Source organism: Dasypus novemcinctus, chromosome 19 (assembly GCF_030445035.2).
Source record: "Dasypus novemcinctus isolate mDasNov1 chromosome 19, mDasNov1.1.hap2, whole genome shotgun sequence".
NCBI classification, from domain to species: domain Eukaryota; kingdom Metazoa; phylum Chordata; class Mammalia; order Cingulata; family Dasypodidae; genus Dasypus; species Dasypus novemcinctus.
The window spans coordinates 53153475-53162104 of NC_080691.1; positions in this window are offsets into that span (position 1 = coordinate 53153475).

An 8630-nucleotide genomic window follows, 5' to 3' on the forward strand; every position below is an offset into this window, starting at 1 on the left:
TTGAATTTTTAAAAAGATTTTTTTTCATGTGATCTGTGGCCTATTACAACTTGATCCTTGCTATCAAAATGTGTTCCTTAGACCATCAGCCTCACCAAATTCTGAGAGCTTGTTAGAAATGCCTCACCCTACACCTTCTGAATCATAATGGGCATTGTAACATAGTCTCCCCAGGTGGTTCATATGCCCATTAAATTTTGAGAAGCCTAGTTCTGTTTTTGTCCAAAAAATCTCACATAGGTGCTAGCCATCAGCTCTCAGAGTCACTTAATAATCCACCTGAAGCCTGAGATTATTCTGGAAAAGGAGTTTTGTACCTCCATCATAGGATTAAAAGGATGAGATAACATTTAAAAGTTAGCATCTATCTTAAGTACTTAATTGGTGTGTAGTAAATATCCATGTTGCTATTTAATATTCTCTGTCTCTAAAGAAATTTCATGAAAATGGTAACCTTGAGACATGGATCTATGTTTAAATTTATGATACTTTACTTCTTCATGATTTATAAGTTAAATTGATATTTTAAATGGGAAGTTACTTGAGACTAAAATTAATCTGAAATATTATTGAAGTTGGGGGCAAGTCAGGACTTCCCTGTGCTACCAAGAGTGGGATAAAAGCCTTGTTAACAAATGCATTTTCAGTTCCTAAGACATTCAAAGCATCTCACAGACCCAAAATGAGGACAGCAGTTGTTGGAAGATTAAAGGTGGGTAGGAAACACCCTTGTGTCTAGGGCTGACTTTCAATAGCCCTCAGAGAGGAAGCTGCTCTGCTCCATATGAAACCCCAACCCAGACTCAGAAGGGGATATGGCAGACAACCAAAAGAGGGCACAAATAGGCTATGACTAAAAGTTCAGACTCATCAGTCCTTGCTGGGGATGGGGAGGCTTTTGGAGGTATCTGGGGCTTCCCCTTGACCCAGATGGGACCTCATGGCAGGGGTCCAGGCAGGGTTTCACAGCCATAGTCCCTGCCAGGTCTCAGTCAGTTCTCAGCTGTGGCTCATTTTCCTTTTCCCTAAACCATCCTGCCTCATAATGAAAACAAATCAGAGGAATTGCATAGATTATATCTTTAAAAAGAGAAACCCATGCCTATCTCTTATTTGGGAGGGTGTCTACTGTAGTTATATTAAACAATAAGAATGCATTTTTTTTGTGGAAATGAGTTAAACTATTGATTTAAATTAGCTTCCTCCTAGTCATGAGTATGAATTTTGTGAGAGCTTATTGTTTTTAGGTCCCATACATGTTATGGAATAGTTAATATGAGTCTTTTGGTTGAGAAATCCAGGTTTCTATTGTTTTTATGAGCTTGGTTGAAAGCAGTTTTCCTTTCAAAGGGGGGATACTATCATATATGCTATGATATAAGGACATTGTGAGAAGGGGATGGGCCCTGGATTGGACAAGACATTCCGAACAACAGTAATAGTAGCCATCACTTACTGTGTGCTTACTGTACTGTTGTCACTTTATGGGTGAGGAAATTGAGGCACAGAAGCTGTAAGTCATTCAACGTCACAGGGCTAGTGGGTGGCTGAGCTGGGATTTGAACCCAGGTTTCCGTGTTCTCTTCTGTGTCTGAATATATCATTTTGAGTTATTCCTCATAGTGGCACAGGAGACTGAGAGCCCAAGGATATTTCTGTGATCTTTGGGCAGGCAACCTGATGCCTGTATGGTTGAGTTTTCACGCACTCAAGTGACAGAATTATAAAGGTTTCCATTTCTCCAATGTCTCCATGGGCATGCAGTGTTCCTAGATACGCATGGTGAAGGAGAGGGCAGGCCTCAAAAGTGCCAGGAGTGGAATCAGCATTTCAGTTCAGAAAGGGCCTTTCAGGGAGCTCTTGTTGCTTCAGATCCCTTCCTCAAATGCCTCCCATGATCTTCTGACATAGCATTTGTTCAGGAATTTTTATAACGTAAGGGAGGGTAATAGGAGATGATTTTAGAATTCAGATGTTTGTTCTGCTGATTTGGAAACCACCTAATCTCATTGTGTCAGCTTTCTCAATGAAGAATATAGGTGGTAATGAATAAGCTTTTTAGGAATTGTAAAGAGTAAAGGGTTAATGTTCGATAGTGCTTTCTTAGTGTTATTGGATTTTATCTAGGTTCTTGGCTATGCTGCAGAAATTAATTTTCAAGAGCACACCGAGTGAGTTAGGTCAGTAATTTATTCAAGTAGGGAGGGAAGGGAAATGGGAGAAAATAACACAGCAGGGGTCCCAGGTAGAGAGGAGGGGCGTGAAGAGGGATAAAGAGGACTAATTTACAAGCTATAATTCCCCATTATAGATTATAAATCCCCAGGTTTAAAAATGGCAAGAGTGGCGCACAGAGGGCTGGAATGGATCCAGAGGCAAGAGAGCAGGGTGAGTGCATGCTCAGGCCTCGTGATTTGCTTTATAAATTATTAATTATTCTATCCCTTTGCTACTGGCAGGGGAGGGGTTCCAGCTGTTTGCTGTTTTGATTGATTACCCCACCCATCAATTAACTAGTGAGGACCCAGTGATAAAGTCCCTCGGGAACATCTGGGGCCTTTTCTTGCTCCCAGAAGTCTTTGTTCTGGAGAGCAGAATCTTGGGGTTGGGGGTCTTCCAGCAGCCATCTTGGAGGTTGCTGATGCCCACGTGGACCCTCTGCTAGGTTCCAGATCCGTCTATTAATTCCCTATCTTACTAGCCTGCTTCATTAGATAACTCACAGACAAATTAGAGTTTTGGCATTTCAGGGTTGGGTAATGACATATCTTTTATTTGTTGGAAACCTTGTCAGTTTTTCATCTCCAGCCAGTCCACCCAGTCCCTGAAGGGTTTCTGCTGGCTGGGTATGTGTTGGGCTGGGTGAGGATGTGCATTTGATGGTAGGTGAGGGAAGGATTTCACAGCATTCAATTCTCAGATTTACCATAAAATGGGTTCTTGTAAGTCCCTTGTGCCCTCAGGAAGAAGGTTACCTTTGGGAGTTGCCTTTCTGATCAGGGACTTGGAATCAAGAAAATCCTAGGAGAAAAGAAAAGTTATAATCACTCTCCAAGTTTTTATGGTGGCTAAAATAGTAAAATTATCATCCAAGATCTTGGAAAAAGGAGTGTTTTACAAATTGCCCCTGTTCTACCCAAGACCCATGAAGCCATCTTTCTTTAGAGATGGTGTGTGTGTGGGGGGAGGTGTGTGAGGAACTGAGGCCAGGGTGGAAGGGAGAATTTTCACTGTACAGTTTTTCCTTCCTTTTGAATTTTGCACAAAATGCAGCTATCTAACACTTAAAAATAACTAAAGTATTAGCTGGTCATTAGCTCTATTTTAGTACAATTAGCCCTAAAGGGAATAAACTGACCATAGTCTGTAAGTAACATTCATTTATCGTCCTTACTTTGTAATTTGACTGTTCTTGGGGACTGGAGGGAGGAATGGTTTAGGTAATACCTCTTGAGCAAAATTGAAGCTGTATTTTCTGTTTCAATGAATTTTTTTGTAAAAGCCAGGCATTCTGCAAACTCATAGGAGAAGCATCTAGAATATGGGTTACCAAGGGATGAGATGAGGATAAGGAATATTAAATTAAGTCTTATAATGTACTAAGTTTCTATTTGGGGGTCATAAAAAGTTTTGGTAATAGATGGTGGTGATGGTAGCACAACCTAGTGAATGTAATTAACAGCACTGAGTTATATATTTAAATGTGGCTAAAAGGAGGAAATTTTAGGTTGTGTATATGATCAAAAAAAACAGGCATCCTATTGATGTAGCACTATGGCAGGTACTTATAGTTTTGTTGAAACTAATGGTAAAGTTTCTTCCATTTGAAAGGATTTTCCCCATTTTATTTATTAGTTTAAGTATTTGTGGCACAATGTGTCCTGATCCTTTTGTTTAGAAAATAAGATCATTTCATTCCCAGGGCCCATGCTGTGTGTGCAAGAGTTAAAAAGAAGTGTGAGATTGATATAGCCTGTGCATTAAAATCAAAATTATTTCCAAGAGTACCTAGTCTCCAAGATGGCCAAATAAGTAATAAAGGCCCTACAGTCTTTGAATGTTCAGAAGGGATGTGAGACTGAATGTGTATTCAGGGCTGCCTCCAGACAATGTGGAGCTATGCTAATCCAAACTGGCTTGGATGTGGAGAATATGTAACTCACCTGGAGGAAATAACCTATCTGATACTAAGATCTGAAGAACCTAACCAAAGGTCTGTTTACCATCACTGTTAGTCTTCCTAATCCTATATCCTCTGTATAAAAGGGTCTGGAAAAGGCTGTTCGGGGCTCGGTTTTTGTTAGGACAAGAGTCCGCCGAGCCCGGCCGGTCGAAATAAACCAACTTCCTTCTCAGTATTCTCTCGTGTCCTGGCCTTCGAAACCGCGCCTATCCGAATTTCTCCACTACATTTCTGGCGAGCCAGCCAGGAGGGCGCTGAGAAGGTCAGAGGCGGCAACAGTTGTTTGCCCCTACCGGACGTCTCCGGGGAGGCCGGGAGGGCCCGGGCGAAGCCCAGCCCTGGGCGCCCCTGGACACCCCATTTGAGTCCAGAAAGAGGTTGTGGTTTTCGCTGGAGCCCTTCCGGAGGAGCCGGGGACACCGGGAGGTTTGAGAGACCCTGAGAACGAAGCAAGGAGCTCCACACGTCGGATTGGTAAGACCCCCGGGGGCATAGTGCAGGGAAGGCCTAATTCTGAAATTAGGAGGGAGTCTGATCAACTCTCATAGAGGAGGCCCTAGTACTCCTGAGAATACGGGAGGAAGCCGTCTCCTCTTCAGGTCCGAGGAAAGGAAAGGGGGGTGGTTGTGTGCGTGTGCTTGTGGCGACTGAGTGAGACGCGGAAAATTGCTTCTGCGGCGCGAGTGCGGAGTCCCGATCCGCGGTTCCGTGGCGACCTCATACGATCAAGGGCGGTCTGGGGGGTCCCTGCAAAGGGACCCTCTTCCATATCGGGGGCTTATACCGATCCGCTAAGGTTAAGAGGCGCCTGAAAGTTCCCGCGAGGGACGCGGCCGGAGACGGACGAAGCGAAAGGCTTGAGTGACTGTTGTACACCGCCGGCACAGGGTGGAAATGGGAAACACACACAGTAAAACCCCGTTAGGATGTATGCTAGAAAACTTCCCCCGTGCATTCCAGGGAGAGATGTACGGCATAAGGTTTCAGCCAGGAAAGCTTAGGATGCTTTGTGAGTTAGAATGGCCAACTTTCGGCATGGGCTGGCCCCAGGAGGGCACTTTGGATCCCCGGATCATCCGTAAAGTCCACGAGGCAGTGACTGGAAATCCAGGGCATCCGGACCAATTCCCCTACATTGATGCTTGGGAAAACGCTGTGAGCCAAAACCCACCTTGGTTAAGGAAGTGCATGGCTAAGGAAGCTAGAATTTGCTTAATGCAGAAACCGAGGAGTGCCGTCCCAGGGACCAAACCAAACAATCACCGTGCAAAGGGCACAGAGGAAGTGCATCCCAAGTCCAGTGCTAATCCGCCCGTTTTGAAAGGGCCAGATGAAACCCGGGCCCCAATCTTTTACGATGCAGATGGCCAGGTTCAGGGAGGAAGCCGTACATTCCTCTATGTGCCCTTTACTACGACAGATCTCTTTAACTGGAAAAGCCACACCCCACCATTTTCGGAGAAGCCTCAGGCCATGGCAGACCTTTTCCAGTCTATCATACAGACCCACAGACCCACGTGGGCTGATTGTAAACAACTTATAATGACTTTATTGAACTTTGAGGAGAGAATGCGGGTCACACAGGGAGCGCTAGCCTGGCTTAGAGAGCACCCACCTGAGGGAACTTTGGACAGTGATCAATATGCCCGCATGCAGTTCCCAGAAGAGGACCCCCTGTGGGATCCAAATAGCGCTGTCGGGCTCAACCGACTAGAGACATTCCATAGGGCATTAGTTGAAGGATTCAAGGCGGGGAGCCGCAAGGCAGTGAATATGGCAAAGACCAGTCAAATTCTACAGGCTCTAGATGAGAGTCCTGCTCAATTCTATGAGAGACTATGTGAGGCGTTCCGTGTATACACGCCCTTTAACCCAGATGCTCCTGAGAGCCAAACAATGGTAAATGCAGCATTTGTTGCTCAGTCACAGGCTGACATTCGGAGAAAGCTGCAGAAATTAGATGGGTTTGCTGGAATGAATATCTCTCAGCTCATGGAAGTAGCTACTAAGGTTTATGTCAACCGTGATGAAGAAACAAAAAGGGAGGAAATTAGGAAGATGAGGAAAAAGGCAGATTTTCTGGCTGCAGCCATAGTGGAAAAGTCCATTCCTGTAACAAGGAAGGTAACTTGGCAAGCCCCAGCCCCAAGGAGAGGGAAAGGCCCACGTCTAGGGCGAAATCAGTGCGCATACTGCAAGGAGGATGGACATTGGAAGCGAGAGTGTCCTAGCTGGCCACTTGACCCGGCTGCCTCTGCAGCCAAAGCATTAGCCAGAAAGGCCAGTGGGGTATCACGACCCAAACGCTGCGACCGTAAAGGTTCAGAAAAGAAACCTGCAAATCAGATCATTGGGCTGGCAGGAATGGAGGACTCTGATAGAGATTATTAGGACAGACCGGGCTCCTATTCCCTTGGCCCCGAGGAGCCTATGGTCGGAGTTCAAATTGGGGGCCGCACCATACAGATGATGGTTGACACTGGGGCTCAACATTCTGTAATGACCAAGCCAGTTGGGCCTCTATCAAAAAGGCAAGCCAATATCGTAGGGGCAACTGGCAAAAGTGCCCAACGGCCTTTCCTTCAAGCCAGGACCTGCAACATTGGGGGAAGGGAAGTCACTCACGAATTCCTCTATCTTCCGGAGTGCCCAGTCCCCCTCCTGGGTCGAGACCTGCTGTCAAAACTACAGGCTCAAATTACCTTTAGTGCCACAGGGCAATCCACACTGATCTTGGGGCCACAAGACCCTCCGAAGGTAGCGCTGACCCTTCCTCTGCAGGAGGAATGGAGACTGTTTTGCCTGAGTGAGACTGGCCAATCTATGGCCACACAGCTCCCCTTTGAAGATGTGCCTGAAGTATGGGCAGAGGGGAACCCGATGGGGATGGCACATGACATTCCTCCAGTTATTATTGAAATAAAGCCTACAGCCAGTCCAGTAAGCATAAGGCAGTATCCAGTTCCACGCGAAGCGCAAGAAAGGGTCCAGCTACATATTCAGAGATTGCTGAGTGAGGGCATATTGAAGCCGTGCCAGTCTCCGTGGAACACCCCTCTCTTCCCAGTTAAAAAGCCAGATGGAGATTACCGCCCAGTCCAGGACTTACGAGCAGTTAATTTGGCAGTAGTAGCCCTTCATTCTGAAGTTTCTAATCCTTATACTCTGCTCAGCTTAATACCAGCATCGGCAATCTATTTCTCATGCCTAGATCTTAAGGATGCTTTCTTCTGCATTAGGGTAGCACCAAGGAGTCAGCCGATTTTTGCCTTTACATGGGAAAATCCAAATTCAGGTGAAAGGCAGCAGCTGACATGGACGCGATTGCCTCAGGGATTTAAAAATGCACCCACTATTTTTGGACAAGCCCTGGCCAGTGATCTCAAATCCTTTAAGGCAGAAAGCCATAACTGTTTTCTTCTCCAGTATGTAGATGACCTCATTCTCGGAAGTTCCACCTATCAGGACTGTGCTGGTGGAACCCATGCTCTTTTAAAACATCTACAGCAGAAGGGCTATCGGGTGTCTAAGAAAAAGGCCCAAATCTGCCTACCTCAGGTCAAATACCTAGGTTACAAAATAACACAGGGGCGCCGTGAATTAGGACTTGAGAGAAAGGAAGCGATCTGTAGTCTTCCTGAGCCCAATTCTCGCCGGAAGCTGCGAGAGTTCCTTGGGGCAGCTGGATTCTGCCGCAATTGGATCCCCAATTTTGGGGTTCTCACGCGCCCTTTATATGAAGCCACAAAGGGGGGAGATAGGGATCCCCTGCTCTGGGAAAGCCCACAGAAAAATGCTTTCACTGCTCTCAAACAAGCTCTAATGGAAGCACCGAGTCTCGGACTTCCGGACCTCAGTAAGCCGTTCTACCTCTATGTTCACAACCGCCAAAGCATAGCAGTAGGAGTACTCACTCAATACCTCGGTTCCTGGCAAAGACCTGTAGCGTATTTATCTAAACAACTGGACACTGTAGCCCAGGGATGGCCTTCATGTTTGCAAGCTGTAGCGGCTGCAGCCGTGCTTACAGTAGAAGCTATAAAATTGACTCTTGGGCAGCCTATTATTGTCCGGGTTCCACATGCAGTAGTCACAATCTTAGAAGCCAAAGGAACACATTGGCTTACTAACAGCCGCCTGGTTAAATATCAGACTCTATTATGTGAAAACCCATCCATCCAGCTGGAACTTGTAAAAACCCTAAATCCAGCCACCCTGCTACCCGTAGAGCCAGGGGTTCCAGCCCATAACTGCCTGGAAACATTGCAAGAAGTATATTCCAGCAGGCCAGACCTTCAAGACCAGCCATTGGCAAATCCTGACATGGAGTTTTTTACAGATGGGAGTAGCTTTATGCAGGGCAGCAATCGACGAGCAGGATATGCTGTAGTAACATCTGAGACCACAGTAGAGGCACAGCGCCTCCCAAATAACACATCAGCACAAA